Source organism: Dermacentor andersoni, chromosome 7, assembly GCF_023375885.2.
Source record: "Dermacentor andersoni chromosome 7, qqDerAnde1_hic_scaffold, whole genome shotgun sequence".
Classification (NCBI taxonomy): Eukaryota; Metazoa; Arthropoda; class Arachnida; order Ixodida; family Ixodidae; genus Dermacentor; species Dermacentor andersoni.
Genome location: NC_092820.1, coordinates 173,042,545 through 173,049,268, shown reverse-complemented (window position 1 = coordinate 173,049,268; position 6,724 = coordinate 173,042,545).

Sequence of the window (6,724 nt, the reverse complement as noted above, 5' to 3'; positions counted from 1 at the left end):
CTGTGGCCTCTATTTTTGAATGTCGGGAAGGAATGGTTATGCCGAAAGTGAAAGCTAAAGCAAGGAAACTATGCAACAAATCGAATCTTAGCAAGCTGGCTAATGAAATAGGTAACACAAGAAAATATTTTTAGACGTTTTTTAGCGCCAAAACCCATAAACCGGAACAGCCATTCAGGGTGATCGTATCGGAAAGTGGCACATGGCAAAAAGTTATTTCCAAGTACTTACATGGCAAGCTGAACCTTTTAAAGTTCTACGATTCCTTTAGTCTTATGAACTCTGAAGAACTTTCATAATTTGTCCGAACCCAGTCTGGTGAAAGGATGGTTAGGTTTTCTGTAGATGTTAAAGATCTCTACTATCCTTTGCCGATTGACAGGTACTATGCTGCGTAGAGGAGTGCATTGATGAGTTCGGACGCGTGGCTTTCCAAAACGCAGCAGCTGTTTCAGCGAGCACTTCTTTAGAGCTTTTAGCCATGTACTTGCAGTCAACATTCATGAACTGGAACGGAAAACCTTACCTCCAGAATGAAGAGATATATATGTATTGGATCGTGCATTGTCCCAATTCTAAGTAACCTGTCTTTAGCTAAACTTGGCAAGACTGTTGTCAGTCATCTAGAGGGCATAGACATGATAAAAAATCTTTAGAATTGTAGATGACTTTTCAATCCTTGTTAACTGTGATTCCGGCTCACTAGAGACGAAGGCTCTAAGCATTTCAACCATCATGAAAAAGTGTTTTAATACGCATGTTCTAACAAGTGTTACGTTTCGCCTACGACGCGCGGTATAGCCGGCGCGGATGCAACGGACGCCGGGGCTTCGTTCAAAGCGGCGGACATTTTGGCCCGTTCAGCGCCGCCGATACGCCTCCCCGTCAAGCGCGTCCAGGCATGTTTCAATGCCACGTGTCTTCGTGTGCGCGTGTGTGTGCGTGTGCATGTTGGTGCCCACGCTTGTCAAGACGCGGCAGCCGGGGAGAGGAGCTCCCCAAGTGTGAAGCGAGGAGGTCTGACCGGCGCCGGCCCGGCGGATGCGTCACCTTCTAGTCTCGACGTGCCCGAGCGCCGCCGTCACGTGGTCTCATCCAGAGACGTTCCCTCTTGCCCTCAACTCCGAGAGTATAAGAGCAGCTGCCCCCGCACGCCAAGAGAGAGGCTCCGATTTCTTCCGTTGAGTTACGTGCTCTCCTGTCTCTCCACTTCGGTCGACCTGACCGCCCGCTCTTTTGCGATGCTAGAATAAACAAGTTGTTCTGTTACCAGTCGACTCATGCTTTGCCGGGACCTTCGGATGCTTCCAGTTGTGCCCCAGGCCGCCAGGCCAACGCTACCCTTGGGGCTTGCGACCCATTTGCAACAACGGGCGTCAGCGCTGAGATTCCAACACAAGTGAATTGCTCACTAATGATTCCACCAAATTTTTAGACGTGAACTTCACCTTTCACGCTAATCGCATTTGCTGGGCCTACCAGCCATGAAGTAAGAAACCTGTGCTGCCATATCATTCTGCGCACTCAAAACTTAAAAAGAGCTATTGTCAGCACGTGTTTCCAAAATTCTTTCCGAAAATCGTGCACACACATCATGAGCGACCGTTTTAAACAGTAGTCGAAGAGGCTAATGCTAGTTACCCCATGCATGTTCAAGTGTCTGCTGCCGAGATGCTTCTCAGGAAACTAAAATTAGAAATTCAATGTCACCCGAATATGTTGCTTGGTGAACGGAAGGATTTTGTTATATTGCCTTACATGCATAAGATTTCCCACAATCTATAAAGAATTGGACAACGGGCGAATGCAACCATCGTGTTCTCGGCCCCGAAGAAACTTGCCAAATTGTGCAAGATAGGAAAGGCTGACAACAACAAAATGCGATGATGCATGGTCATACATCAGAAACCTTACGTCACTTGCGATGAAGGTGTCGTGTACCGAATTCCCTTGTCATGCGGGAACCATTATATCGGACAAACCGGTAGGCGCTTGAACGAGCGCCTTATGGAACATGCCCGCAATATCAGGTATAGGCGAGGGGGAACACTTGCTGAACATATCCGCTCTTGCGAGTCAAAAGCGTCCAAGTCGTTCCTTGATACATGTATTGTCATAGGAAAAAGCAAAGACAGGGTAACTCGAGACATCATTGAAGCTGAAAGATAAACAGAGCAGGACGCACTTGTGTGAGCACACCTATTTTTCTCTGCGATAAAGAGCTAGTGTTCCTGAGACGCTGATACCGGTTGTATAAGCGATATGCCCTTCTCCGTATGTGAAAAAGATTTGTTGGAAGTTAGCGCTCATATGTTCGTGTGTATGAATTTTACTGTCTCTTCCTCTGCCCGCTATTCGTTGCTATTCAAATCATGCACCAACAAGCCCAAAAAGTTACGCTGCTAGAGTATATGGTAGAGCAGTACAGCGCATACGGCAAGATAGGCTGGATCAAAGCGTGGTAGAGTAAGATTTGGCAGAATATGGTAGTGTGAGGTCAAGTGTATCCGACAGAGAGGTTGATTGGATTTTCTTTCATAGTAGGAACACGTGCAAGAAAAACACCAATATCAACAAACAAAAAAGCGTTAGAGAACGCAATTACATACACATACTTGCACGTACAGGAAACATTAAGGAAATGATTAAAAGACCAAGCAACAAACACCAGTTACTGTAGGCTAAATATGCACGTGACAGGCCCTGCAAAGCTCATCTTCGCATGAAACATTTGAAAAGTAAGGACTTTGTTTCCCCACGCTATAGTAATACTTAGTCACTAGTTGAATTAATACATTGTTACTATTACTGTAGTATCTATTTAGTTATCTTAGTTTTTATCTTACTCTCACTATTACTGCACTATTTATTTGGTTATCTCAGTTTTTATCTTACTCCTGTTACTAGCGCAGTAAGCTCCCTAACAGAAATTATAAACCAAGCACTTTAAAAGAACTACTTCGCACTCGGCGTATTCGTGTATATTAGAAAAGCGTTTGACTCTATAGATCACAGTATACTATTACGAAAATTAGAACATTATGGTTTTATGGGACAAGAAATTTACTTCTTTCGCGACTATTTAAGAAATCGTAAGCGATACGTAGTAGTTAGAGGCAAAGAATCTTCACTAAACCTTGTAAAAACAGGCGTTCCGCAAGGTTCGGTACTGCGTGAAACACTCTTCTCTCTTTTCGTTAACGATTGCCCTAGATCATTCAATTTTTTTCATTCTATCTTATACGCGGATGATACAGCTCCAATAATTCCCCGACAATCACTACAGGAAGCAGAAGAATACTTTTGCACGGTTTGAAACTCATAAACTTGTTTTAAACTCCAAAAAGACCAAGTATGTAGTATTTGCTCATAACCGAAAAACTACTACCACTACGTGCAACTTATACACCGGAGGTACACAAATCCAACAAATTAGTAGTCATAAATATCTACGAATAAGACCGGACTCGTCTACACTGGGCTCCACATATTGAAGTAACTAAAAAAATAGTTTTTGGTTGTTATACCTTATTAAAGGCGCGCAAACATTTCCATCTTCAAACATTACGTCTCATTTATTTCAGCATTTTTTCACTGCCATTTAACATATTGCTTAAAATCTTAGAATTTCACTTACAGCTCGTACATTGACCCTTTAATCAAAATTCAGAAACATGCTATGAGATAATTGCATCGGCCACAAAGAACGCGCCCTCTGCACAGCTTTTCGCACAGTTGAATATAATGCCAGTTATCCAAGCTAGGGACTATAACACAACTATACTAATCCACAGAATAGTAATCACGAGCAAGCCAGATTTCTCCTCAGTATTTCTCACGCCTACAAGGGACACTAGACAAGCTAAGCATAATAAATTCAAGTTGCCAAAAACTCAATGCATACGATCAACATTTCCTATCACTTGTCGGAGCAAAAATTTAGAATGAAATATACAGATTCATCAGGAAACTTCTAAATACTCTTCAATCATTAAAATATAACTTTAAATTATGTGTATAACTTACTTTTGCTTTGTGCTTTGGGTTTAAATGTATGCCGACTTTTATGATATGGATCCAAAACTAGCCGCATAGGCTAAGGATCCAGATGATACTGTCAATCATGTATTACGCTATGCCGGAATAAAGGTTTCTTTCTTTCTTCTCTTTCTCCTTTTATTCCCTTTACCCCTTTCCCCAGCACAGGGTAGCCAGCCGGTACTTACACTGGCTAACCTCCCTGTCTTTCCTCTCCTTTATATCCTCCTTCTTTCTTCTCTTCTTTATTTCGTCTATTCTACACTTTTGTCGTTATTTTTCCTCCCCACTACAGTATAGAGATAGTTTATAGGGGCCCATAGCAAGGGGAGACTGTTGCAGTACCGGAGTGCTCTGCCATTTCAATTCCTAATTCTTCCTTGTTTAACACGAAAAATACCATCCCACTTTGCACTTTATCAGCCCCCCTCAATCATCGGTAGACACCAGGTCACTAAAATGTTTCGTTCAAAAAGCTCTACGCATGTGCCTAGCCCTTCGCGAGAGCGCGAAGGAACGGCCGTGTTTGTTCGTCAGCGCGCAAGCTCTCATTTGCGGTTGTCTTGCAATATATGCGTAGAAACGGTTCGTTTTATTGAAGCTGTAGACTAGTTAAGGGTAGCATCAACTTCTGTACACAGAAAAACACGTTTTATTTATATTATTTTTTGAAGTTCCACGATGGAATGCCAGAGGAGCAACAGTTCGGTGTCCACGCATACTATCCCTATCCAGGTGCCTGCCAACTGTGTAGGCAATCGAACGAGCGAAAATACTTATTTTTTTTGCACATTTGTGACGGTGGCAGATGTTCACGTCGTGTACATACGTGTTTTACAGGTTTACGACACAACCTATCTTCGACGCGCCACCGCTGGCTCCATCGTGACCTTACTGAAGAATTACGAATTTTATTTATTTATTTATTTATTTATTTATTTATTTATTTATTTATTTATTTATTTATTTATTTATTCTCAAGGCCCGAGGACATTACAGAGAGAAGTGATGAAAACCTATGAAGTCGTTGGCAACCTTTTTTGAAATTAATGGTGTCACAGATGGCAGCGATGGAGGCGGGAAGGTGGTTCCAGTCGTCGGCAGTGCGTGGTATAAATGGGTGAAAATAAGAGTTGTATGGTGGTACCGACACCTTCATTTGCTGGCCTATACGAGGTGAAATGTAGGATGGGTGAAGGAACAACTCACCTTTAAGAACAGGATTAGTGTAGTAAATCGTATAAAAGAGGCATAAGCGGATAAACTTACGACGTACTGCGAGGTCTGGCAAACCGAGCGTCAGATTCATTGATGATACGCTTGCGTGACACGCATGTTTTGATAAAATGAAACGGTCGGCCCTTTTCTGAAGCGATTCTAGAAGATTTGTTAAATAAGTTTGACTAGGGTCCCAAATGGAGCGCGCATATTCCAGCTTGGGACGCCACCAATGTTTTATAAAGTTGCGACTTAACGTGAATAGTCGCACTGGAAAAATTGCGACGTATGAAAGCGAGTATGCGGTTAGTGTTATTAAATATTTATTGGAGATGTACGTTCCACGAGAGATATGTATACTAGTGACATGTATACCAAGATATTTGTAGAGAGAGAGAAGTCATAAGGGAAAATCAGGGAGGTTAACCAGGCTGAGCCCGGTAGGCTGCCCTGCACTGGGGAAAGGGGATTGAAATAGGAGAAGGAAGAAAGGAGTTCAGAGTGTCCACTGCTACGCACACAAGCGTTCATTGCTGAGTCACTCACAGGCGGTCATACAGGATGGTGCATTGCAAGAAACGCACCAGCGCCTTTGTGGCCTTGCACACAGCAGACGCACGAGGCCTCGGGCCCCATATCTTCTCTGTGAAAAGGTCTCAGTGCCCCAAAGCTGTCCGAAGGGCACGCCTCCCGTCTTCGTATGTGGGGCAGTCACAGAGGAAACGGTTGGTCGTTTCATCGACACCACATGTGCTACAATTGGGACTGTCCGCCATTCCTTTTTGAAATGAGTAGGCGCTTGTGAAAGACTCTCCTACTCGCAGGCGGCACAGTAGCTTTTCTTCCCATCGATTACATCTAGGTAAAAGTTGCAATGTAATAAGCGGGTCCCTGGCATATAGGCGCCGGTCGGTGAACTCCGGTCTGTTCCATGTCCTTAAGTAAAAATATTGGTGTGATCGCTGAGGTAACGCACCGCATCCGTTATCGATAACGCTATCGTGATGATTTCACAGCCATGTGCCTCACGGGCAGCATTGTCGGCACTTTCGTTACCCAGTAATGTTGTAGTGCCCACGTTGCCACTGAAATACAATGTCCTGGCCTCTGTCCACCACTTGATGGTAGCGTAATCGTATCTCTGCTACCAATTGCTCATGCGAGCTATGGCGCAGTGGTGATAAGAGTGATTTCAGGGCTGCCTTTAAATCACATAATACAGCACAGTGATTTGGTAATTGTTGCTGCATATATAGCACTGCACTACGGAGGGCCGAAAGTTCGGATCCTGTCGACGTTGTGACGTGGCTGATCTTGAACTTCTTGCAGATTCACATCGACGGAATGACTTCCGCACCAGTATTTGTAAGATGCTACAGAGGCTAATGGTGTGTTATTGATGGTATAGTTGGAAGAAACATGGTAAGAGGAAGTCCGTGAGACGCGCATGCTTTCACATTTGTTAATA